Source organism: Panthera pardus, unplaced genomic scaffold (genome assembly GCF_024362965.1).
Source record: "Panthera pardus isolate Hobbes unplaced genomic scaffold, ASM2436296v1 HiC_scaffold_17, whole genome shotgun sequence".
NCBI classification, from domain to species: domain Eukaryota; kingdom Metazoa; phylum Chordata; class Mammalia; order Carnivora; family Felidae; genus Panthera; species Panthera pardus.
This window is the reverse complement of record NW_026526732.1, coordinates 147705136-147732064: the sequence shown is the minus strand read 5'-3', so window position 1 is coordinate 147732064 and position 26929 is coordinate 147705136. Positions and strand designations below refer to the sequence as shown.

General features: G+C 45.9%; 2 long non-coding RNA genes across 4 annotated transcripts; one reads left to right on the top strand and one right to left on the bottom strand.

The window, feature by feature from the left end:
- Positions 1-996: 996 nt before the first annotated feature.
- Positions 997-25168, bottom strand: LOC109271447 (uncharacterized). 3 transcript variants are annotated; one of them, XR_002081960.2, is made up of 5 exons: positions 25051-25168; positions 24706-24832; positions 18912-19023; positions 3887-3970; positions 997-3389 (listed from the first exon to the last, which is right to left on the bottom strand). It is a non-coding gene; the product is annotated as an uncharacterized LOC109271447 (long non-coding RNA). The 3 variants fall into 3 exon arrangements; XR_002081959.2 differs by having other exon boundaries at positions 997-3970; XR_002081961.2 differs by lacking the exons at positions 997-3389; positions 3887-3970 and adding an exon at positions 6387-9467.
- On the top strand, positions 24742-26929 carry LOC109271449 (uncharacterized). The gene is made up of 2 exons (XR_002081963.2): positions 24742-24844; positions 26328-26929. It is a non-coding gene; the product is annotated as an uncharacterized LOC109271449 (long non-coding RNA).

The window sequence follows — 26929 nt, the reverse complement described above, 5'->3', positions numbered from 1 at the left end:
TTTGCAATGTGTCAATATCGTCCTTAATAACTGCTGTTCAAAGCCAGCCCTTCCAGAGTCATTTGACCTGCACGAAGTAGAGGGGCTCTGACCTTCTGCTATTTGTTCACTAAGCTTGTATTTTCACAGGCTAAGTCTGCAGTGTTGGCTGGTGACCTTGCCACATCGCTGCTTCATTTGTTGGTTTCCAATATAAACCACAAGTCCCTGACGTGTGTTGCTGTTAAACCGTATACCCCCTCATCCTGCGCTAGGGAAGTTAAGTCTTAGACCTACAGGCAGAACACAGATCTCTATTATTTTTCATCTTGATTCGGCCCACCGTTCCCGGCTGCTAAGTTATTTTTGGACCCCGATTCATCCAGTGCTTTGGCTGTCCCAGTTTTTTGCCACCTGAAACTTTGGTAAATATGTCATCTGTTTCTCTGTCCAAGTAACTGGAGAGAATGTGGAGCACAAGAGGACTAAGGCCAGAACCCTGGACCATGTCCCCAGAGTCCTCTCTCAGGCAGATATTGACTAATTAATGATAACATCCCCTGAGAGTTCTTGACTCTTGAGGAGCATCTAAATGTCTGAGCCTGGGCTGAGTGCTGGGGATGCAAGATGGCGGAGGAAACAAGTCCTCCAGCCTCACAGGGCTCACACCCTAGTGGAGGAGGCAGAGGCAATTACATATACAAATTACAACTTCCCCTGGTTCTTTTGTTTTTACAAAGAACTCCCTCGCAGATCATCTCTTTTGAGCCCTGTTCGGGATAGGCAGTCAACCAGGAATAAGTTTACTTAACCACACACCATCCTCAATCTCCCAAGTTATCCTTGGGGCTATTAGATCAGTCAAATGCTTTGCTGAAATTCACAGGCATGGTGTCTGCAGTACTAGTGAAATGCATCAGACGGACAGACAGAGGTCAATCTGGCAAGAATTATTCTTCACGAATGCACCCTTTGTAATCGCTAATTATTTGTTCATAATTCACGGAGTGTCCCCAGGGGCATTTCCTGAAAAGTCCATGAGGCGCATTCTCGCACTGCGCTGATCATCAGGCCCAGAAGATTCGAGAGGATTTTACAGTCTGCACTGTTTACCCTTCAGCCCAGCAACTCAGGGGGGCTGGTAAAGCCATCTTCTGGGTCCAATGTATCCCCTCCCACTGCCAGGAGGCGGTAAGTGTTCCTCCAACTGTGTGGGGGGATTGGGGTCCTCTCTCATTAATGAATTAGGAAATGCATTTAGCAAGTCGTGACTAGCATTTCCTTTTAAATAAAATAGAATGAATAGAAAGTATCAGAGAGCATTGTAGGTGGTAAGGGTACATGCTGTTTTATGAAATTTTTCTTTCAGTCATATATTATACGTATGCATGCTGGGTTAAGATCTGTGGGTCTTGGTGGAAAAAGTTCGAAAGCTACCGGCAGTGATTAAGTCCATCCTCTCGAGTCAGCTAGAACAGGGTTCAGCTGTGACTTTGGGCGAGTTACTCAACCTAAGAGAATTTCACCGATAAAACAAGATTGTAATACCTATCTCCTTGGGCTTTTATGAGGATTAAATGAAATAATAAGTGAAAATTGCTTGGTTCAGCACCTGGAATGTAATGTGTTCAGAAGATGTGGTTATTTTCTAGCTTTGAAGATATGCACACATGGCCTGGTTTCCTTCTCATTCCCAGCGCTATTAATTTCACTTCCTCCTTTCTATTTTCAGCAGTTTGGAGAAGCAAGTCTGTGGCTTTCTAGCAATCCTGGATTTTATGGATATTATCTCTCACATCTCAGAGGGTTTCAAGGCTCATAAACCTGCTTCTCCTGCGGCTCGACGCCTGTGTTGCCTGCTGTTTGGGGGTGGCTCTGCGCGCCCCAGCCCACCCTTTTCCGTCAGAGGCCAGCCTCCTGGGCCCCTCTGGTTACCAGCGGGGGCCGTGGGTGTTTTTAAAAGTAGGCACTCTCCTTCCTTTTCCTCTGAGGAAAGGAAACCTTTTCCTGCTTGTCTCCCCAGGGTTGTAAGCTCTCTTGCATTCCCCGGGCCTGGGCCTCTTCTTTTCCCGCCTCCAGTCACCCCTGCTCCTTGGCCAGGGGGCAGGGGTGCGCTCGGCCCAGCCGCTGGCCTCATTGCGGCTGCCCTCACTGTTCTCTCACCCGGGGTGCTGGAGCCATCTGCCGCGGGGGTTTGTGGGGCCGCTCATCTCTACCACCTCTCCCTGAGCTGGGGTCCAAGGGTCAGGGGGTGGGGGGCAGACAGCAAAGCCCACCTACTCCCAGGAACAGGCACCGGGCTGATGACTTTCTGGCCATGTGAAAACGCCACGCGCCTCACTAGTTCACATCAAGTACTGGAGGTGCTGAGATGACTAAGAAATGCTCCCGGAGTTCAAAAATTCAGTCTAGTCCTAGATCTTTAATGCTACCCTTCAAAAAAGCAGCAGGCGCAGGGGTGGGGGGCACCTCTAACAGTGGAAACTACCTACCTTAACGGTAGGTAACAGCCATGTAACAGCTTCTAGAACAACACAATCAGAATCAAAGAAATTGGAAGGCCGAAGCCAAGTTTGCTTTTGAAAAAAGCCTGTTCCCATTTCAGGGATTTTCCTCCTCAAGTGTCTACAAAACAGATACCATTCTTGTTTTTCTTTTTAGATTACGTATTTAGTGCCATGGGTCAGGAGGGAAGTGGGACACCAGAGCATTGCTTCCGGGCCACACTGAACACAGCATCACATGGAGCAAACCCGGAGTCACAAAGTCCACTCCACTTCTGGAGACAGGTCCCCGAGTGAGCGTGGGACACTCCCCTCTGCTCACAACTAGCAAATAAACATCACTTAGAGAAAAGTTTGTGATCAGTGTACCAGCAGGCAACAAAATGGATACTTCTCAAATATTCCAAGATTGTACACCCTTATCAACAATCAAATTAGAACTAGGCTTTAATTTTTAAGAACAGCTAAGATAGGAACTACTTTTCTACAACTTTCCTTTGGCCAAACATAGGTTATAAATGGTTTTTAATCTGTGCTTTACAAAATGGGGAGCTGATGTGTCAAAATTAAATTTCAAGAGAAAAAGATGTATAGAAAGATCAGCTGAGCAGAGCCCTAATCCTGAAAACATTCCTTAAAAAAGAGTCTAGTAACTAATGGTTAGTAAATAGCCACACACATATTTTTTCAGTTTTTTAATTTCTCATTCTGATTACAAAATACATTAGAGGCACAGGACATAGAAAATGAGTTTCTCCAGTAATTCCATTTCCAGTGTCAAACCTCAGAAACAGTTGTGTGTCTGACCCACCTTCTCACAGGGAGATGCCTGAGTGTGAACACCCCCAGAAGCGTGTGTAGAAGTAGAAATGTCTGCTTCCATCCACTCGTTTGAGGTACTTCTGCCTGGCGAAGGATGGGGAGCAGGGCCTCAGGCCAGTGCTGGGGGTAGCACACCTCTCGCCCCGCCGCGTTTTCTCAGCTAGGGTTGTCCAAAAGACAGGGGAACATTGCGGGGGGGAGAGGGGCTCAAAGGAAACACGTCAATGTGGCATTCTGCAGTGTGGGAATAAGGACATGGGACAGGAAGAGCTGGGAGGTGGGAGGCAATGGCAACAGTGACAAAAGAGGCCGCTGGAGAGGCAAAGGTGCAGGGGGAGGGCGGCACCCCCTCCACCCTCAGTGAGTGACTTCAGGGGACCCCACCCCCACGCTGCACACCCTGCTCCTGGTGGCTGTGCACAGAGCAGCTCCCACAGGCGGTGAGCGGTGGCGGTGCCCCTGGATGTCACCAGGCAACTGCTCAGGACAAAGCCCTCCCCAGGAGATGTGGGAGCCAGACGCTCTGCCTCCCCCTCTCCAGTTTATTCAGTCAGAGTTAGGAATGCTGGGCCAGTCCTTACCATTGTGGAGCTACACTCGCAGGCGGATGACACAGGAATAGGATGAGTTGAAATAGGGAACACAATTTACTCAGGGATGTCTTTCTGGAAAAGTTATGTTTCAACTGAGACATGAACACATCCCCCCCCACCCTGCACCTGACCATCCTCCAGGCACTATCCCTCCAGGGAGTAATTTCATCCGGCCTGTCACCGTCACCGGCTGTCTACATGTCGCAACATGGCCTATCTGGCTATGGCCCCTACCTAAGACCCTCTGTTTAGTTCTCTTTTGCTCAAGGCTGAGATGACCTCAACTCACTATTCCCCCAAGTGCACCATTTGTGTTGCTGTTTAAGAAAGCCATACAGAGAAAGACAGATACCATATGTGTTCACTCTTATGTGGATCCTGAGAAACTTAACAGGAACCCATGGGGGAGGGGAAGGAAAAAAAAAAAAAAAAAAGAGGTTAGAGTGGGAGAGAGCCAAAGCATAAGAGACTCTTAAAAACTGAGAACAAACTGAGGGGGGGGGGGGGAGGGAGTGGAGGGTGGGTGATGGGTATTGAGGAGGGCACCTGTTGGCATGAGCACTGGGTGTTGTATGGAAACCAATTTGACAACAAATTTCATATATTTAAAAAATATAAATAAATAAACAAACAAACAAACCTGGGGGGGGGGAAGAAATCCTATGCCAGACAGCTGGGGTGAGCTTTTACCACCAGAGGTCTGGGTACCAGCCTGACGCCAAGTCTAACGAGGGCACCCTGCATACAAGACTACCTCCTTCTCCTGGAAATCTGGGGACTGGGTTTCCTATGCAAGGACAAGTCTCTTGTGGCCACTGGGAGGACATGCCACTTGTTTTCTGGAGAGCTGCCTCAGTACTGCAGGTAACCCGGCTTCTGCGAGCCCTCCGCACAGCCTTAAGGGCTTCCAGAAGTCAGGCCACTACAAGTTTCATCTCGTTTATATCCTGCCCGCCCCCCGCCCCGCCGTTGGTAACGCTCCTCTCCAAGCTCCAATCAAGCTCATGTGGCCTCTAGACCCTGATGCGACGCACCCACTGCAATGGCTGGTTCCAGAAAGGTCATGGCTGTGTAACAGGAATACTGTGATATAACTCCCCACCTCCTCCGGCCCCTCCTTCTGAGAACGTGTGTGCGGGGGTGAGGCATCCGACGCGGAGAGTAGGGTATAATAGGATCTTTGCTTTCATCAGGCAAGTGTGACTCAGTCTTACCCTCCAGCTCTAGACCTGCTTGCCGTCTGCGCTCTGCCCCCACTCTCTCCAGAACCGGCTCACATGCTTTGCTACTAGTGCTTCACCAGCAAAACCTGGAGTGCTGCCCCACAAAAGCTACATCCACATCCTAAACCCTGGAGCCTATGACTGTGAACTGATACGGAAAAAGGGAGTTTGCAGATGTAGTTAAGTGGAGAATCCTGAGATGAGTCCATCCTGGATTCTGAGGTGAGCCCTAAACCCAAACACAAGTGTCCTAAGAGACACAGGCAGCATAGCGGGCCTTGTGAAGACACAGGCAGAGAATAGGGTTCCACAGCCACACAAACCAAGGAGCCTCTGGAGCCCCAGAAGCTGGCAGAGGCAGGGGCGCCTGGGTGGCGCAGTCGGTTAAGCGTCCGACTTCAGCCAGGTCACGATCTCGCGGTCCGTGAGTTCGAGCCCCGCGTCAGGCTCTGGGCTGATGGCTCGGAGCCTGGAGCCTGCTTCCGATTCTGTGTCTCCCTCTCTCTCTGCCCCTCCCCCGTTCATGCTCTGTCTCTCTCTCTGTCCCAAAAATAAAACGTTGAAAAAAAAATTAAAAAAAAATAAATAAATAAATAAAAAAAAAAAGAAGCTGGCAGAGGCAAAGCATTATCCCTGAGGGCCCGCGGAGGGAGCACGGCCCTGCTGGCACCTTGATTTTGGACATCGGGCCTGCAGAACTCTGAGAATTCCTGTTGTTTCAAGCCAGCCAGCTGGCTGGTGGTGCATTAGGGCAGCCCCAGGGACCTAACACACCACCCTTAACAGACCCAGGGGCTATTCCCAGTCCCACGCCCACTCACCCCACAGCAGCCCTTGGAGGTGACCGTTCCGTCATCAGACACTGCCTTTACCCTGATTTCCTGGCTCCACAATGTCGTTTTCCTACCTCACAGGACACTTTCGCAATCTTTTATGCTGAGTCCCTCACTTCTCCCCACTGCTAAATGTTGGACGCCCCTAGCTCAGCCATGAATCCTCTTCATGAAGCATCCTGTTCCACGGCTCTAAACACCATCCACACACTGACACTCCCAATTTACCTCTGCAGGATGCAGGCACAGTAGGGGCTCCAAAACTATTTGGGGAAAGAGTAAAATCTTTTCACATAAATCACCATTTCAAATGTGTTTACCATACTGGGGCACCTGGCCGGCTCTGGCTCAGTCGGCAGAGTGTGCGACTCTTGATCTCAGGGTGGTGAGTTTGAGCCCCGTGGTGTGTGTAGAGCTTACTTAAAAAAATAAAAAAAAAAATTAACAAATGTAATAAATGTGTTTACCACACTCACTTTGAAAGCACTTTCAGATATACTCTCTTGCTCTTCTCATAAAAGCCCCGTGGCTCCTGGGGCTCCTGGGTGACTCAACATCCAACTTCAGCTCAGGTCATGACCTCGCACTTCACAAGTTCAAGCCCTGCATCAGGCTCTCTGTCAACGCAGAGCCTGCTTCAGATCCTCTGCCTCCCTCTCTGCCTGTCCCCCACTGGCATATTCTCTCTCAAAAATAAACAAACGTTAAAAAAAAAAAAAAAAAAAAAAGCCCTGTGGCTCTTAGGTGACTGGGCGCTAGTCCTTCAGCTATTCTGTGGCAGAACACAGGTTTCTGGATCTTTCATGCCTCTCCTGTTGACCCTCTCACAAGGCTGGAGTATCCCCTGAAGGTTCTGTTCCATGATCATGCTGTTCCAAGATTCCTCTGCAGAAGGAATCCAGTCTGTGACCCCGCCCTCTGATTATTAAGGCTTCTTAAGAGGTTTTTCTCTCTAGAACAGGGGTTGGCAAAGTAGGACCTATGGGCCAGATCTGGTCAGCTCTCTGTTTTTGTAAAGAAAATCTTCCTGGAATACAGCCACATTCATTTGTGTACGTACCGTCTAGCTGCTTTTGTGCCCCAACAGCAGAGCTGAGAAGCTACGACAGAGACCATAGAGCTCATGAGCCCAACATATTTACTCTCTGGCCCTTTACAAAAACAGCATGGCCACCCATGCTCCGGAATTAGCCACAGCGAAAGTCTCCCCTCCTTAGCGTGCTTGCACAATCTGTCTCCTGCGTCCATTCTGGGGTAGTCAGGTGTGATCTTTTTCTGCTTTCCCACTCATCACACTCATGGGATTGGAAATTGTATGAAACCTACTACGTTGACGGTCTTCATGATTATTAACAACCTTTCTTCCTTCCTCTCTCCCAGTCAATGCCTCTTCCCAAAATGGAGTCTTTAATGGTCAATAAGGTTGGTATTCCTCATAAAGGCCTTCCCACATTCGCGATACTCCCAGGTTTCTCTCCCGTGTGGACTCTTTGATAGGCCCTTAGATTCATTTTGGCTGAAGGCTTTTTCACACCTCTGGCACTCTTAAGGCTTCTCTGCAGTCTGAATAGTCTGATGGGTGATGACATGGGGCTGATTTCTGAAGGCCTTCCCACAATGGCCACATGTAAAAGGCTTTTCCCCAGAGACTACTCAGAGGCACCAAGCTTTGGGAGCGCTGATGTTTGTGGGGCTTCTCTCCAGTGTCAACTCTACAGCGCACAGTAATTAATGTAATACGTAAAAGCTCTCCCACCCTTGTTGCACACATATAGCCTACTAGGGGTGTGAACTCTCTGATACGTAATGTGGTATAACCTATTGCTTTACATCCTACGCAGCTTTTCTCTAGTGTGGACTGTGTAATCAACAACAAAAAGCAGCCTCCTGAGGAAAGGCCTCTCTGCACTCCTTACAGATATACATATACTCCTTCTAATCAGGAAGAAAGGGAAAAGGCACCTCGTTGTCTTCGAAGGTTCTTCCACGCTTGGAGGCTTGTCTATTACGAAGAACTAATGAGCAGCTTGAGTGATTGGTTCCTGGTGATTCCTGGTGCTATCTCTCCACCCTCAGCTCTCAGGACACTTCTTCCCATGTGTCGGAAGCTGGGAACTAGAGCTGTAGGTCTTGCCACATTGCTTACGTTCACCTGCCTTCTATCTGCTGCGGACAGTCACAGCCCTGGACACACAATTTCCCACACTTGCTGCAGGAGTGGGCTCTCTCTGGTGTGGGCACACTGATGCACAAGAATCTTATTGCTTCTCGGTGCTTTCTCATACTCTGTATATTGATCGCACTCTCTTGCCAGTGCAGTTCCTCTGGGCTGCAGAACGGGACAGTGCAAACCTCTCTCCACTACATTTTCTGATTCGCAGTAAGTTGTGACTTCCCAGTGGATCTCTAACTGCACTCACCATACTTGAAGGATCTTTTCTTCTAAGACCTCTGGTCTTAGAGACTCTAGGAAAGTCTACCAAATTGGATCTCTGGGGCCCAGCCTTTGGGAGTTTTCCCCACACCTTCCCTCCATACTCAGTGTGGTCAGAAAGACCCTGCTTTACTGCTGACTCCACCTTCTTGGCTCTGCTCTCACCATCTGACAAATAAAAACATGGCATGACCTGATAGCCACTGTGAGCAAAAACCAACCCGAGAACAGAACAATCAAAGAGAGAATAGGAAGGGCGCCTGGGTGGCTCAGTCAGTTAAGCATCTAACTTTGGCTCAGGTCGTGATCTCACAGCTCGTGAGTTAGAGCCTCACATCGGACTCTGTGCTGACAGCTCAGAGCCTGGAGCCTGCTTTGGATTCTGTGTCTCCCTCTCTCTCTCTGCCCCTCCCCTGTTCATGTTCTGTCTCGGTCTCAAAAATGAACATTTAAAAAAAACAGAGAGAGAGAGAGAATGGGAGTGTGCAGCATTTACCCTCCCAACCCTTCACAGTAAGGCAGGGAAGGGGGCTTGAACGGGGACAGGAGCCAGCAAAGAAGGCCGAGTGGACTGGTAAACACAGAGCATAAGAGGGAGGGGACAAAGGACAGAACAAAACACATAGGGAATAAATAGGAAAGTCAGGCAATGTATGAAGATGAAGTCAACCCCTTGAATGTAAGGGGTGAGAAAACAAAGAAGCAGGCAAAGGGGAATGGCTGAGGGCAGAGGTCCTCGGTGTCGTCACACAGACAGACCAGGCAGAGGCATGGCATCAGCCGCCGTCCTCTGGGTGCTGATGGCTAGCCCCAGAAAGGAATGTGTGCCGGGTATTCCTATGCCCATCAGATTTCCACCCGGTGGCTAAGAGACCAAGAGAAAATGAGGAATCCCCTAGATCCGTGTTCTGCCTTGGGTACAGCCATGTTTCAAAAGGCACGAGGCAGGGGTCACAACAAGGAGGGAGCTAATGGCCCCCCTCACTCACTGGTGTAAATGAAGTCCTCCGTCCCTCAGTGGCCGGCAGACCTGGTCCCCGCTGCGCTTCCCTTTGTTCTAGGAAGATGATCAGATTAGGCTGGGAAAAATAAAATTCTGTTCACAGCACTGAGACAGGAAAGGGGACATGGTGGACCAAAACCAGCCTCAGCCCTAAGCCATGAAACGGATATGGCAGGGGAGCCAACAGGCAGGCTGCTATCTAAGGGGATGACCATCTCAGGACAGAAGTGAAACCCCCACAGGCAGGGTCTTCAATACAAAGGCAGATCACCTGGTGCTGCAGAGGGTAGACTGAGATCACAGAAAAGGTGCCCATTCCCAGTGAGGGAAATACCAGAACCCAACATTTATGGGAGGCAGAACTAGCTCACGTTTCATCAGGAGGAACCACGGAGCTTACAAGGATCCAGAAACTAAAACCAACTAACCTGAAATCTTTAGAGCACGCTGCTAGCAAATGGGTGGCAGCAATGATTTAGTTATAGCAATGGATGAACTGAGTCACACAGATTTCTGCCCCAGTCAGATCACATTCCCCAAATTCTCCATCACATCTTAATGGAGACTCCTCTCAGAAGGGTCAGATGATGCCAGTCCCCATGAGTGAAGTGTATAGCCGTGGCCTCACACGTCCTCGAAGGTCACCCAATCCTGAAACACATGATTTCTACTGCCACCAGAGGAATAATCCCTGAGGGGCACAACCAGATTCAGCAGGGTAAAGGGGAGGCTTTGAATCTATGTTTATACCTGACAAGCAAAGACAGCTATGGAATAAGACAAGGGTCAAGTTTAGGAAGACCCTTCCAGCAGGGAAGCGGTGGTCAGGGCTGCCATGGTTAGCAAATGTCACAGCGATGAAAGTGCAAGGGAAAACTGCGTTTCTCTCCCCTCTCCCCACACTTTTGGCCACCAAATGTGTGTCTATTGGGGGGCCAATGTGGGGAGGAGAGTGTTCCTACACCAAGCAGTTCTCTGACACCAGCTGGGTGTCCCACAGTTTAGAGATTTTAAGTAATCTCTATACCCAATGTGGGGCTTGAACTCACAATCCCAAGATCAAGAGTCATGTGCTCTACGGACTGAACCAGGCAGGCACTCCAAGGGTGTCCCACAATTTAACTCAATTTTGACACTATGTGGAGAAGGCATCAGATCCTACAGGTTAAGGGCTCAGTTCCACTGGTCTGTCCCCACTTCAGACACCAGTCTTAAGTCCAAGTTGTCACCTGCACTAACTGACTGGCTATAAATCAGGTTCCCATGACCCTCTCCTCAGGTTCCATTAATTTGCTAGAGGCGCTCTCAGAACTCAGGAAAACTGTACTTACTATTGCCAGTTTATTACAAAGGGTATTAAAAGATATGAATAAACAGTTAGATGAAGGGATATATAAGCAGAGCACAGGTGCCTCCTCCCCTGTGGACTTAGGATGTGCCACCTCCTGGCAAATGGACACGTTCTTGTTCATCAACCCGGAGGAGCTCATCAAATCTCACTGCCCAGCAATTTTTACAGGGCTTATTATCCAGCCCTCTTCCCTTCCCAGATTGGCAGGTGGTGCTGAAAATTGCAACCCTCCAATTACTTGATCTTTCTGGTGATCAGCTCCATCCTGAGGTTATCAAGGGACCCTACCTTAAGTGCCCTTGTTAGCATAAGCCCAGTGCACTTGGAAAGGGACTCCTGAAGAGTAGCGAGAGACAATCCTATCACCCAGGAAATTCCAAGGGTTTTAGGAGCTCACTGCCAGGAATCAGGGACAAGGACCAAGAATGCAAACTTTAATTAATTAGGTGGCCAGCCAAGGTCTCAGGAAGGGCAGCAGAGGGAAGCAAGGCTTCACAGACCCAAGCGGTAGGGCTGCGGCTGCTATGACTGGGCCTCAGGACTTTCCTCTGCAGAGGGGGAGTGCTTTAGGGTCACAACTGGCAGAGGATGGGGGAAAAGTTTCTGAGGGGACACACACACACACACACACACACACACACACACACACACACACACAAAGGCAGTCCTCTGCCTTGTGCCCTGACCAATTCCCAATGCCCAGGGAGGGAATATTTACAAGGCAGGAATGTTTACCAAAGGCAGAGTGCGCATAGCCCTGTAGTTCTGATCCTGCAACCAAACCTACTTTGGAAACCAGACTCTCAGGCAGCAAAGGACAATACCCAACATCTCTCGTGTGGGAGAAAGACAGGCAGGCCTCACTCTAGAATTTAAGACTTGTACAAAGTCTGGATGAAGGTATTCCAAACTCTTGAAGGAAAGGATTAAGAGGGGTATTCATTCACTCTCGACATTTTTTTTTTTTACACAAAGAGCTTTATGAAAAACATCTCTCTCAAATGTTTGTATCATGTAAGATATAAACATAAAATGTACTTATTTATTGATGTTTAGAACAGTACAAAGATTTATTTCTCACCCGTGTTATAGAAGGGCTGTGGCTTTGCTCCATGGCACCCAGGCTGAAAGGACAATCCCCAAGACTTCCTCGTGGCTGAGCCCAACCAGCAACCACATTTTTTCTTTTTAAAATTGTGGTGCGATGTATAGAACTTATTTGCCATTGTAGGAATTTTTCAGTGGATAGTTCAGTGGCATTAAGTACATTCACACTGCCGTGCAGCCATCACCACCATCCGTCTCCAGAACTTCTCTCATCTGCCCAAACTGAAACTCCATATCCGTTAAACAGTAACTTCCCCCCAGCCCCTGGCAACCACTGTACTACTCGCTGTCTCTATGAATTTGACTCCTCTAGGTACCTCATGTAAGTGGAGTCGAACAGTATTTATTCTTTGGTGACTGCCTTACTTCACTAACATGTCCTCAAGGTTCATCCATGTTGTAGCATGTGTCAGAATTTCCTTCATTTTCAAGGCTGAGTAACAAACATTCCGTTGTATGTACACCGCATTTTGTTTACCCAGTCATCCCCTCGTGGATACCTGGGTGGCTCCCACCTTTTGGCTATCATCACTAACGCTGCTACAAACATGAGTGTGCAAATAAATACTGGAATCCCTGTTTTTAATTTTTGGAAATATCTTGAAAAACAGAATAGCTGGGTCATACGGTAATTATATTTTAATTATTTTGAGGAACTGCCATACTATTTTTCACAGCAGCTGCAGCATTTTACATTCTCACTGGCAATGCACGAGGGTTGTGATTTCTCGATAGCCTCACCAACGCTTGTATTTTCTGTTTTTCTGGTATAATAATTGTAAGGGGTGTGAAGCGGTATCTCACTGTAGGTGTGATTTGCGTTTCCCTAATGATTAGGGATGTTAAGCATCTCTTCCTATGCTTATTAGCCATCTGCACATCTTTGTGAGAAATGTCTATTATTTAAGTCTTTGGCCCACTTTTTAATGGAGCCGTTTAGGATTGATTGATTGATTGATTTAAATTGTAGGAGTCCTTTATATATTTTGGATCTCTTTCAATTTTTAAAGACTTTCTAAAAAACTTTTTGCATGGGAAATATCTACAATTCAAGAATTTCTCACGGGGCGCCTGGGTGGCTCAGTCGGTTAAGCATCCGACTTCAGCTCAGGTCATGATCTAGTGGTGAGTTCGAGCCCTGCATCGGGCTCTGTGCTGACAGCTCAGAGCCTGGAGCCTGTTTCAGATTCTGTGTCTCCCTCTCTCTCTGACCCTCCCCCGTTCATGCTCTGTCTCTCTCTGTCTCAAAAATAAATAAACATTTAAAAAAAAAAAAAAAAAAGAATGTCTCAAAAATATCATTTACAGTTGGATCGGGATTTTCGAGATTATTTAGCTTTTTATTTTGAAATAATGACAGATCTACAGGACCTTAGATGTTTGTATCTGGAGTTAAAATAGCATCACAGGATGAATGTAAAGGCTGAATAAATATGCAAAGCCAAGCAGGAGGGTCTCTCTTAGCCCATCTCTGCCTGCCCTTTCTCCCGCCACAAAGGTCACATTTCACAAATCAGAATGGGAAAACTATAGTACACAGAATTTGTATCTGGGAAGGGTGACAAGGGCCATCACTTCATATATATTACTAAGTTACTCTGGTTTCACTGAGAACATCCCAGAAAAGATTTTCCATATAGGCTAGGCAGTGGAAATCATTCTTTCTACCAAAAATGAATTGTGACAATTAACAGGACAGACTTTCAAAAAAGCTTTTTCAATGTGATCTGACCACTGTCAGAGGGTGCCAGTCACCTACCAACACCACTCTCTTCTTTCCTACTAACAGAAACACATTTGTATCCAGGGTGACAAAGTGCTCAGCTAAAAAGGCCACATCTTCCAGCCTCCCCCATAGCCAGGGCTGGTTGGTTACAGGAGAGTTCTGGCCAATGAAATGAAAGCCAGGAGTCACTAGACAAGGCTTCCAGAAAGCTCTTAAAAGTCCTGTTATTAAAAAATGTGACACTTTGTTAGAAATACGGAATATTGGGGCGGCGCCTGGGTGGCTCAGTCTGTTAAGCATCTAACTTCAGTTCAGGTCATGATCTCACAGTTCGTGAGTTCAAGCCCCATATTGGGCTCTGTGCTGACAGCTCGGAGCCTGGAGCCGGCTTCAGATTCTGTGTCTTCCTCTCTGCTCATGTTCTGTCTCTTTTTCTCTCTTTCTCTCTCAAAAATAAGTAAAACATTAAAAAAAGAAATATGGAATCTTGGGCCCTACAGAATTGGGATCTGCATTTTAACAAGATCCTCTGTTGATTCACATGTGCATTTAAAGTTCTGAGAAGTGCTACTTTAAGGGGAGTTTAGTTAGCCTCCTCTTTTTTCCAGCTTGGAATGTGAAGGTGGTGGCTGGAGCTACGGTGGCCATCTTTTGACCATGATGTGACCTCACAAAAGCCACATGCTAAGGAAGATAGTGAAAAAAGCAGGAGGAGACTGAGGCACTGATGACATCATGATCATGGAGCCACCACACTGCCTGGAACTGCCTGCTCCAGATTTTTTTTTTTTTTAAGTAATCTCTACACACAACGCGGCGCTCCAACTCACAACCCCAAGATCAAGAGTCCCATGCTCTGCTGACTGAGTCAGCCAGGCACCGCAGCTCCAGACCTCTTTAACACAAGGGGAATAACCTCTACCGTGTGTACCTACTACTGACAAGGAACCACTCCAGATGTACAGACTAGAAGAGATATCAGAAAGCCCGAAGCAAGAAAAAGGCACAGTCAACCGTTACTGGATCATAAACCATATAGAATCTTTTCATTTCAAGTTAATATATAGAGGCACATGTAAGTGTATGAAAATTTCCACAGGATGGAAGTATATACATCAACTGGGGAGCCTGGGTGTCTCAGTTGGTTAAGCATCCGACTTGACTCTTAATTTTGGCTCAGGTCATGATCTCACGGTTTGGGAGATTGAGGCCTGCATTGTGCTCTGCACCTGCTTGGGATGTTCTCTCTCCTCCTCCCCATACTCCCCTCTCTCTCTCTCTCTCTCTCTCTCTCTCTCTCTCTCTCTTAAAATAAACTTAAAAAAAAAAAGTTCTCATCACAAGAAAAAAATTTAAAAAAAAGTATATGCATCAAAATGCTCAGAGTGTAGGTGGTGGAATTAGGAGTAAATTTAATTTTCCTTATACCTTCTGTTATTGACTGAATTTTTTACACTGTGCATGAATTTTATAATAAGAGACATTGTTTAGAAAATACATGTACCTTACACAAAAGGACACCTTAACATGAAAAAGGGTACAATATTGAACAGGATAAAGAACTGCCAGGGTGCGGCACCTGGCTAGCTCAGTCAGTGGAGCATGCGGCTCTTGATCTCCAGATTGTGAGTTTGAGTCCTACGCTGGGTGTAGAGTAACTTAAGAAATAAAATCTTAAAAAAAAAAAAAAAAAAAAAAAAAAAAAAAAAGAATTGCCAGGGTGCTTGGCTGGCTCAGTTGGAAGAGCATGCAGCCCTTGATCTTAGGTTGTGAGTTCAAACCCCACACTGGTGGTGGGGGCGGTGGGGGGTCGGGGGGTGGGGAGTTAGAGACTATTTAAATAAATAAATAAACCCCTAAAAAAAAAAAAAAAAAAAAAAAAAAGAATTGCCTACTCTTGGGGGTGGGAATGGGCTACCAAGAAAATAGTAAAGTGAGAGAGACCTTGCTTGACTAATAATGACAATGGGCTTCAAACTGAGTATAATTTGCACCCTCTCTACTCCTATGGGCCAAAAAACTCCCAGGTCACATCACATACATTTTTAAACTTTTTTTAACGTTTATTTATTTTTGAGAGAGACAAAGACAAAGCATGAGCAGGGGAGGGGCAGAGAGAGAGGGAGACACAGAATCCGAAGCAGGCTCCAGGCTCTGAGCTGTCAGCACAGAGCCCAACACAGGGCTCGAACCCACAAACTGAAAGATCATGACCTAAGCCAAAGTCAGACGCTCAACCGACTGAGCCACCCAGGTGCCCCACACCACGTATATTTTTGACTAAACATCTGTTCACCAGCTTGATTAATTCCTTGGTTTTCAGACTCTACTAAATTAACGTCTGGCTATATTTCAAAATAACATGATCCTCAAGAGGCAAAGAGCAGTCACACCTGAGGCCCACGTACATGTGTCCACTTCAGAGGCAGCTCAAAAAACTCTTGTACAAGCACAGTAAAACTAAACTAAGTACAGCTTTCCAGAATCTTCCCTTTAAGGGGAAAATGTTCAAACACACATTTAAGAAGCACTGAAGCATCTTATTTTGTGCACTTCCTTCTTACTGGACTCTCTACACTCTACATATAAGAACATTTCAAGAATTTAAAAACCCACTATTTAAGCTGTCTTTTGAATACAGCTAAGTTAAAATGTGAATACAACAATCCAAATAGGCAAAACTCACCCTAAACTAAAACTATAGCACAAGAGAGTGGCTCAGCAGAGATTACCATACTCATCCCACACAGTGAAATTCATTAATACCCAATACCCTACTTCACTAGCACAGAAACTCACAAGGGAAGGGATTTTTTTCTTATTTGTTCATTGATGATCTCAAGCATCTAGAACAGTACCTGTCACATATGAGGTGCAGGGGGGAAATGTGAATGACTGTATATAGCAATAAACAAAGTCTTCACTTAAATTAAAATATTACACACAGGGGTGTCTGGGTAGCTCAGTTGGTTAAGCATCCAACTTTTGATCTCAGCTCAGGTCATGATCTCACTGTTCCTGAGATCGAGCCCCAGCACAGAGCCTGCTTGGGATTCTCTCTCCCTCTCTCTCTCTCTCTCTCTCTGCCTCTCCTTCTCCTCTGCTTCTGCTCTCTCTCTCAAAATAAGTAAATTTTAAAAAATTACATTCAGACACACATTAAATCAATTTTCAAATGTCTCCAAGAGAAAAGGATGTTGAAGAGTTTCCCACTAATCTATGCATTCACCTAAGAATATAAAGCTAATACAATTTTGTTAATCAAATACTTAGGTGTTACAAACACATGGCAATGAGATGTAAATTATGGGGAAAAGAGGGCAAGGTAGCATGTATACATGATACATATCCATGTTAGATGTTCAGGCCTCATCCATGGGGATGAGATGACAGGCACTTAGGTCCCTAGGAGTGGCAGGAGAGACAAGATAAATCACCTGCAGAACCCACACACCACAGGCTAGCTCTAAAGGTGAGGATGAGAAGACTGACACACATGATTTAGGCTTTGTGTTTAACGTAACTTAGAAAGCTATGATGCAGACAACCTGATTCAAACATCTTCAAATGTGTATTAACAGACTACCACGTAGCTTGCTGATGCTGGTTATTAAGATCAATGCCCTTTTTTTGAATTCTATGACATAGTTTGACTTTCTATATCCTTTTTATAGGGAAAAGATGTGTGACCAACTTGCAGAAATAGTCTTGTTTGCTTGCCAGATATATTTCTCATTGTAAATTTGCATGCTGGCTAATTATAACAGCTTGAAAGTTACATAAATGTCCAACAATAGGGAATCAGTTAAGAATAAAATTCATTATAGTGCATATATATATATAAGACTACACAGCCATTAAAAAACATGATGTAAAAGTAGAGATTGCCATGGGAAAATGTCCACAAATAGAGGACATTTAGAAAATCAGGTTACAAAACAGATGTATCAAATAATCCCGGCTATGTTTAAAAAACTAAATAGGAGAGAAAAAAACCTGGCAGAACCTTACTAAGCATGGGGTTGTGTCTCAGGGTACAGCTAAAGACGCCTTGTTTTATACTGTAATTTTGTAAATTTAGGTCTCATTTTTCTGCATTTTCCAAACTTTCTATAATGAAAAATAATTGCTTCTATAATCAGAAAACAAGCAGCAATAATTTTGTTTTTCAATTTTCATTCAGATGACCTTAGGCAAGTTAATCAACCTCTCTTTACCTATAAAAATGGGGATAAAAGGACTCCTGCCTTTAGGTTACCAGGACATGTAAATGCTTACAACAATCCCTGGCAAGTGGGAGTTGCTCAGTAAAGGTTAGCTATTAGCTCTGAAATTCTTGCGAGTATGCATGTGTACTGGAGGGCCAGGCCTGTCTCACGGGTAGGGTAGAGCCAGCCTGAGAAGCCAGCAGGCCTCTCCATCTAATTCCACAACAACTAACAAAGGTAGAAAGGGAAATTAAGGGCTGAGTTCACAAATTCCCAAGTCTTTAGACACCAGGGAAAAAAAGTAAATGTGAGTGAAGCAGCTGGGAGGCTGACAAGGAGCAGGGTGCTATGGCTCTGCAGAAGTGGCAGTGGGAGGGGGGATGCTCCTCAGAAGTACCTCAATTTGGCCTATTTTATTAATCTCTACAGCCAACATGAGGCTCGAACTTACAACCCTGAGACAAAGAACTGCATGCTCCTCCGACTGAGCCGGCCAGGAGCCCCATTCCACTTATTTTAAAAGCCTGCAGGGGTGCCTGACTGGCTCAGTCAGTTGAGCGTCTGATTCTCGATTTTGGCTCAGGTCATGACATCCTGGTTTGTGAGTTCAAACCTCACATTGGGCTCCACGCTGTGAGCGTGGAGCCCCTTGGGATTCTCTCTCTCTGCCCCTCCCCACTCCCATGCTCTTTCTCTCCCTCAAAAGAAATAAACTTAAAATTAATTTTTAAATAATAAATAAATAAATAGCCTGCACTGGCCTAACAGCCCCCATCTACCCTGTAGCTGCCCTGATTTGTGCATTAAAGTATCCACAGAAAAGACCAATTTAAAGTGATAGGAATTTACAGGTTGTTGTACGCCATCCCAGTCAATGCTCCTTTTTCTTCAGGGTGTTCACAACTGGGTTTCAAGTTGCCAGTGTTCCCTCAGGTAGGATGTTGTTAAAACACCAGCAATGAACAGGTTTGTTTGTTTAAGTAGGTTCCATGCACAACACGGGGCTTGAACTCATGAACCCAAAATCAAGTCACATGCTCTACCAGCCAGGCACCTCAACAATGAACAGTTTCTATGCTCACGTGTCAGTCGCTGTTATCAATGACGGAAACCAACTGTATAACCAACCTGTGGTAAGAAAGGGATTCCAGGGTTGGGGACGCCTGGCTGGCTCAGTCGGTGGCACATACAACTCTGATCTTGGAATTTTGAGAGGTCCACGCTGGGTGTATAGAGATTCCTTTAAAAAAAAAAATCTTAAAAAAAGAAAAAGAAAGGGATTCCAGGGTTACACAGTTGAGGGGTCCCGTAGGTAAGTTAGTCTGACTGCTTCCAGCCCAAATGACGAGGGAGGGAATTCAGAGAGTAGGAACTAATACTGGACCAAATGTAATCTGTCCTAGAATTTCAGGGACCACACGATTTATTGTCACAATGGGGATACTTCTTTTTTTTTTTTTTTAATTTTTTTTTTAATGTTTGTTTATTTCTGAGACAGAGAGAGACAGAGCATGAACAGGGGAGGGGCAGAGAGAGAGGAAGGCACAGAATCTGAAGCAGGCTCCAGGCTCTGAGCTGTCAGCACAGAGCCCGACGCGGGGCTCGAACTCAGACTGTGAGATCATGACCTGAGCCAAAGTCGGACGCTTAACTGACTGAGCCACCCAGGCGCCCCAACAATGGGGATACTTCTTACTTCTGAGACTGGAAAGGAATGCTATTAATAATTCCACCAGAGGGGTGCCTGGGTAGCTCAGTCTGTTAAGCGTCCAACTTAAGGTCAGGTCATGATCTCCCGGTTTGTGGATTTGAGCCCTGCGTGGGACTCTGGGCTGACAGCTCAGGGCCTGCTTTGGATTGTGCCTCCCTCTCTCTCTCTCTCTCTCTCTCTCTCTCTCTGTGCCCCTCCCTGGCTGATGTACTCTCTCTCAAGAATAATAAATATACTTTAAAAATAATAATTACACCAGAGGGCGCCTGGGTAGCTCAGTCAGTTGACTCTTGATTTTGACTCAGTTCTTGGGATCCACATCAGGCTCCATGCTGAGAGTAAAGCCTGCTTAAGACTCACTCTCTCTCCCTCTGCCCCTCTCCCCTGCTGGTGTTCTTTCTCTGTTAAAAAAGCAGGAGGGGGAAGAGGGCTGGCACCTGGGTGGCTCAGTCGACTATTGACTTCAGCTCAGATCATGATTTTATAGTTTGTGAGATCAAGCACTGTGTTGGGCTCTGCACTGACAGCGCTTCTCTCTTTCCCTCTCTCCTGCCCCTCCATTGCTCGCGTGCTCTCTCTCTTCGAATAAATAAACATTAAAAAAAAAAATTGGAGCAGGACATTGGGTCTTGACTAGAAATGTCTCAAACAAATTGGGACATATGGCTACCCAATTAAAATCATAGTGTTCCCTAAGGCCTAGGGTAAATTCCACTCTTCACTTGAAAACTACTTTTTTTTTTTAATGTTCATTTATTTTTGAGAGAGAGACAGATAGAGGGTGAGCTGGGGAGGGGCAGAGAGAGAGAGGGAGACACAGAATCCAAAGCAGGCTCCAGGCTCTGAGCTGTCAGCACAGAGACGGGGCTCAAATTCACGAACCACAAGATCATGACCCAAGCCCAAGTCAGATGCTTAACCCTGAGCCACCCAGGTGCCCTGAAAACAATCTACTTTCATGGCATTTAGAAACCACTCTCTTCAAACCACTGTGTACTAGTAAATAACCCAGTAGACTTATTTAAAGGGTTTACTACCCACAGAGGTTTGGGATCTTCCTTTCTGGAATGCTTGGATTGAAAGCCAAGAGGCTCTACAGCCAGAATGAGGACCCTGGGTCCCAGAGTTGATATACTGAAAAGCATTTCAGAAGGCAGTAGTGATTAGTTGATCTCTCAGTTACTGGTCCCTCCCTAGATCCCTGACACCACATCAGCCTCAGGGAGGAGAGACTAAGAGGACTACTCTGAGCAGCAGCTCCACATGGACACAGCAGGGTCAGGAGCTGTCCCACCAGCCACCCTGTTCCCTTTTCCTTCTAGGGGTTATAGGTCGGCCACTGGCTCAGAAGCCACCAGTGCAGTAGTGACAGGAGACCATGATTACAGGCCCAAGACCATGTCCATGGTTGAGACCAGCTAGGACTTATATTTCATGTGCGTTCTACCTAACAACTATCTTCCAGATTCTACTGGAAAACAGAACTACATTACATTCCCATGGTCTGTTTGATAATTATCCTATTCAGCTCTTTTCCTTTCTATGTTGTGAATTTTTAGCTTCTCAAGTTTGCTCTCTTTTCCCTCCTCCTTTACTAATTAACAGAATTCCAAGTCTGGCTTTGAAACTACAGACCTTCCCACCTACTGGTGAAAAAAGTCTCAGCTAGATCAAAGGAAAAAATATTTCTCTGTTCTCCTACAGCTGCAGAAAAGCACGTACTATTCAATGTCGCAAAAGTGTTCTTGTTAAGGTTGTTTTTAAGGAGTCCTTCAAGACTCTTGGACTTCAGAGATTGCTACCACATCCTGGGAAAGTAGTCTTTAACTTTTAAAGTCTGTAATTCTGACGGACTTACTTAATTTGTAGTCTTGGTAGCACTATTTAAATAGATATGCTAGGTTTTTTGGCTCACTCATGACCACAAAGTGTGTGATTTTTCATTCTTAAACCAGGAGAGGATCATTATTAGCAACCTTCTCTACTCATAAGAGCATGGAAATAAAAATGAACAACAATGGCTTTATTGGATTTCGGTGTTTTGGTTTTTTTTTAATGTTTGTTTATTTTGAGAGAGAGCGGACGAGCTGGGGAGAGGCAGAAAGAAAGAGAAAGGGAGAGAATCTCAAGCAGGCTCCATGCTCAGCACGGACAAACCATGAGATCATGACCTGAGCTGAAATTGAGTGGAACACCTAACTGACTGAGCCACTCAGGCATCCCTTATTGGATTTCATTTTCAAATAGAATTTGACAATCAAATGTTTAAATTAATTTTATCAGCAATAAACCTCCAACTACTTAAATGTCTGGTGGTTGAAGTTACTCTTTTTGCCCTTAGCAAATCTCTAAGAGGAGTGACCCCAGCTGTCTGGATCGGAGGGAGTACATCAATCCTATACTAGGACCAGGGCTCACTCACTCAGCAACCAGGAGAGTAGAACAGGAATGGGCTCCTGGCCCTCCAAGCAACTAGGAAAGGTCTTCATCTTCTAGAAGCAAAATGGTCTGTCCTGTCAGCATAACTTTCCAGTCTTCTTCCTATTCCCTGGGATGAGAGGTCCCTATGATTTCACTAAGGGGACAGAGGGGAGAAAGCAGGGTTGGAGGTCCCATTGCCCATCACCCAGACACCTTTTCTCAGTCCAACCTCAAAAGAGGGGCCACTGGATTCAGACTGGGACTTATTTGAACATGAGGGTTCTGAGAATTTGAGGGGATCCAGATCCAAAGTCCTGTTTTCTACTCTGCCTCCATTTCCAAGCAAACATGAAGATGCAGATTCTAAATAGGACACATAAAAACTGTAAATGCTAGGGGTGCCCGGCCAGCTCAGTCAGAAGAGCATGTGACTCTTGATCTCAGGGTTGTGAGTTCGAGCCCCGCTTTGGGTATAGAGATTACTTAAAAAATAAAAAAATGATTAATTAATAACATAGGAAAAAAAAACAAACACCTGCAAATGTTACTACACTCTGCTCACTTAGAAATCCTAAGTCCACGGGGAACTGAGGAAGGTGGAAAGGAATCCATCTTAAGCCTTCCTTCACAGTACCTCTGAACCAGAGTTCAGACCTGGGAGAAAAGGCTGCATAACATTGGTAATAGTAAAATAAACCAAAAATAAATAAGATAAAGTAAGACAAAATAAAATTAAATTTAAAAATAAATAAATAAATAAATTAATTAATTAAATAAAATAAGGGGGCGCCTGGGTGGTTCAGTTAGTTAAACGTCAAACTTCAGCTCAGGTCATGATCTCACAGTTCATGAGTTGGTTCCTGAGTTGGAGACCCACATCAGGCTCTGTACTGACAGGGCAGAGACTGCTTCGGAACCTCTGTCTCCCTATCTCTCTGTCCCTCTCCCACTCTCGTTCCCTCTCTCTCTCAAAAAAAAATTTAGAAAAAAATTAAATTAAAAAAATAAAATAAAACCAGGAGAGAACTTACTAGAATGAATCTATATTCTTAACAAAAGAATTCAAAAGCCTTTAGAATTACTATGTAACAGGTACAAGTTGCAGGCAGAGCAGGACAGGGGCTCCTAAGGCCTTCCTGCACTCACCACACTATGGTTCTTTATCCAGCCCAGATACACAAGACCTCCCCACTTTCCAAATGGCTTATCACTTCAGTTTTATAGACTGAAAATCCTATTCACAGGCAAGGGAAAAGAGTCAGCATGTTAAGGAATCAGGATATCAGGGCAATTCTTTGCTGATGAGCCCTCTAATTTCATGGCTGCAGTCAAGCTAACTGTCCTCCTCTGTTCCTGCCTCTTGGCTCCTTCCCACTGGCTCTAGATACTCCATTTGATTCCTTCTTTCCTCTCTTCTCATGACCAACTGTAGACTTTCCAGCTTTCCACTATCTTGCTGTCCACTCTAACCTAAAAAAAAGCTTAAAGGTTTTTCTGCTAAAAACCACAGAAATACAGAGAACCGGCAGTTAAAGCCTGGTCTGTGTTTCTGGTTTTCCTTTTTAGGTGATATTCTGGGAATCCCTTTTCTTTTCTTTTTAATATTTTAATTTTTGAGAGAGAGAGAGAAAGCTTGGGGGAAGGGCAGAGAGAGAGGGGACAGAGGATCTGAAGCAGGCTCTACACTGAAAGCAGAGAGCCCAATGCGGGGCTTGAACTCACAAGCTGTGAGATCATGACTTGAGCCAAAGTCAGATGCTTAACCAACTGAGCCACCCAGGCACCCCTGGGAATCTCTTTCCTACCACACTTTCATTATCAAGGGTGGATTTCAACTCCATCCCATTCATACATACTTTCTCCAACACTTATACTGGGGGCCTCCTTTTTTAACAAAATATGGGGGGCTGGCAAACTCCAGATTGGAGTCTTCCACCTTAATGCCCCCCCATTTAATATAATTAAATCATTCTGATACAGGGTTATAATGACAAAAGGAACTAGACTCATTTCACATATTTGGGGGAAGCTGGAGGAATATGCTCTCTCCGACAGTCAGAACCTACTCTGAGGTGTGGATGGGCCCAGTGGGCAATTCCTTTTTGTGTGTCTGGGATGGAAAGATGACAGTGGCAGTGGGCATTCACCCTAGATACCTACCAGTCAGTCCCAGGCCTAAGATCCTGCTGTGGGAATGCTTACACAGAACTCCAGGCAGGAGAAAGGCAAGAACTGAGAACACTTAGAAAACTGCGCAATGTTAATGAATCTTGGGGTCCTGAGTTTCAGCCCCACATGGGGTGGGGGTGGGGTAGATTTTACTTAAGACAAGAAAAGAAAAGAAAGAGAGAGAGAGAGAGGAGAGAAAAGAAAAAAGAGAAGAAAGACAGAAAGAAAGAAAAAGGAATCTCTTGCCTCAGGGCCCAGCAGCACGTCAAGGCTCTCTCTGTCAAAAACACTGGGAATTAGGACCTGTACAGCTCCATCCAGCAACACTTGCATCAAAAGAGGGCTTGGCATACCAATAAGGGACATTTCAAGCCTTCCGTCTGGCATAAACATAAATACTATAAATTAGAAATAAATAAATACTGACTAAAACCAAAACCCAAAACAGAAGAAGCTTGAGCTCAGCTATTCGGAAGGTGTGAAGCCCTGGAGGCTCTCCAGACCCTGAAGCGTTCCACCACACACGAGCGGGGAAATGTGGAGAAAGACGGAGCCACAGTTAGTGAGAAACTGCAGTTAAGCCTTCCAGTCAGACCAGTCGGGTCACAGGAAAGTCCTTACTCAGCGCGCTGGTGTTTCCCTTAATCCTTCAGCATCAGTCCGTGTAAAGAGCCTTCTGGGTGCAGTCCAGGCGATTCCACTCTTCGTTTCCGAAGCCCACGTCCACATCATCGAAGGTCACCGGCCCCTGCAACAGGAGGTTTGTGCACTATGGTCCGGGGTCATCCCAGCACCTGCTCCTCGAAGGAGAAGCAGGGCTGGGAACTTGAGAAGCGGGGGAGAGACGCGCTGAGAAGAGGCGGTCGGGGGGCACCGAGAGTGGCAGGGCCCGACGACCCCGGGCAGGGGGAGAGACAATGCCGAAGTGGACCCCCGCGAGGGGGCTCGGGACCTGCACCCACTCACCTTGGGCGCTGGGGATAACAGAAAAGTAAAGTACACACCGTCCGCCCTCAGCAACAAACTTCCACCCTCAGCAACAAGCTTCCGCCCCACACTCAGTAGAGCAGCAAAACTCCGCGCGCCCAGCCCTCCACGCGTCCGCCGGAGCCTCGGGCCCCGCCCCTAGGCAACTTCGTGCCCTCTCTAGGCTGCGCGGAGGACCTTGCGTCTCGGTGGGCCGCTCCGTAGCTCGCTTGGAGCGCCGGTCCCGGCTTGGACCGGAAACATGGCGAGCCGGGCCTCGGCGATTCTGCGAGGCTTGGTCCCCTCACTCTTCACGTTTCACGCGAATCAATTTTTTTTTTTTAACTTTTTATTTATTTATTTATTTTTCGATGTTTATTTATTTTTGAGAGAGAGAGGGAGAGGGAGACACCGAAGCCAAAGCGGGCTCCAGGCTCCGGTCTCTGGAGTTGTCAGCACAGAACCAGATGCGGGGCTCCGACCCAGAAACCGTGAGACCATTACCTGGGGCGAAGTTGGCCGCTTAAGGGACTGAGGCACCCAGCCGCCCTGCGAATCGTCTGTAAAACTACTTTTCCCCATTGTATTTCCTAGTGGACCACTAAAGAGGAAAAAAAAAAAAAAAAAAGGCAGTGTCACCCCTAATATAAGGAAATGACCACTGTTACCATTTTAGAGACTTTTACTCCTATAATTTTCTACATATAGTTTAATATTTTTGTGTTTTTGTCATCTCCAATTTTCCTACTTGATTTTGTCACGTAAGCGCTCGCCCCTCCTTCCCACACTGTGATACCCGTTGTAATACTACGTTGACTGGATTATCATCGCTTATTTATTCATTCTGTATCAAATCACCCACACTGAGCCCAGGAATACCAGCCTTCCACTGAATAGCACCACCGAAGTGGGTCTCAGCCTGTCCTTAGGGAAGTGCTGTGAAGCTTGTTACCGTTTTCACCCCAGGGGCCGTGCTCTTGTTACACAGTCCCTCTCTATAATCACTCAAAGGAGGACATTTTTATGGTCTTGGTATCAAGAATAGAGCAACGGGTTAGTTTTGGCCTATGGACCCAGGGAGTTTTGAATTTGAATTGAGCTGGTTGTTAGAAAGCTAACAGCAAATCTTACCAAAGGATTAAGGGGACCAATAAATGCAAAGGTGACTTTCTACTCAAATCTGTTTATTCTCAGAATGCAGCCGGCTTCCATGTTTCCAGAGATAACATTCTTGCCTAGCCTAACAATAAGAAAATGTTGGTTTCCTTATTTTGCAGAATCAAGGTTTCAGTAGAAACCAGCCAGAACCGGTTAAGACAGCCAGCCTTCTCTTTGAGCATGCACCTGTGTCTGATGGATGAATATTTGATACAGAAGGGTCTAAAACCCCACCCTCGAATCATACCAAGGAGGCCATTCTCTGATCATAGAAGAGGCATACAGAAGATATGTGAAGGTACAGCCAATGAAATCACTTCAATCCTTCCCTTACTTAATAATTACCTTTAACTGATTTTGAAATCATGTAGCTCCTTTTCCCTATACCCAGATCCTTTTTCATTTACCTTTAAATATCCCTGACTCTCCCCCTTTGAGAAGAGGAATTTGAGGATTGCCCTCCCTTCTCCTTTGGTTGCCTCTTTTCTTTTCTTTTCTTTTCTTTTCTTTTCTTTTCTTTTCTTTTCTTTTCTTCTTCTTCTTCCTCTCCTCCTCCTCCTCCTCCTCCTTCTCCTCCTTCTTCCCTCCCCCTCCTCCTCCAACTCCTCCTTCTTTTTTTTCAAGTAAGCTGGATGCCTAACCAGGGGCTGGAACACACGATCCTAAGATCAAGAGTTGCAAGCTCCAGCTCATCCTGAATAAACCCTTTCCTTGCTGCATA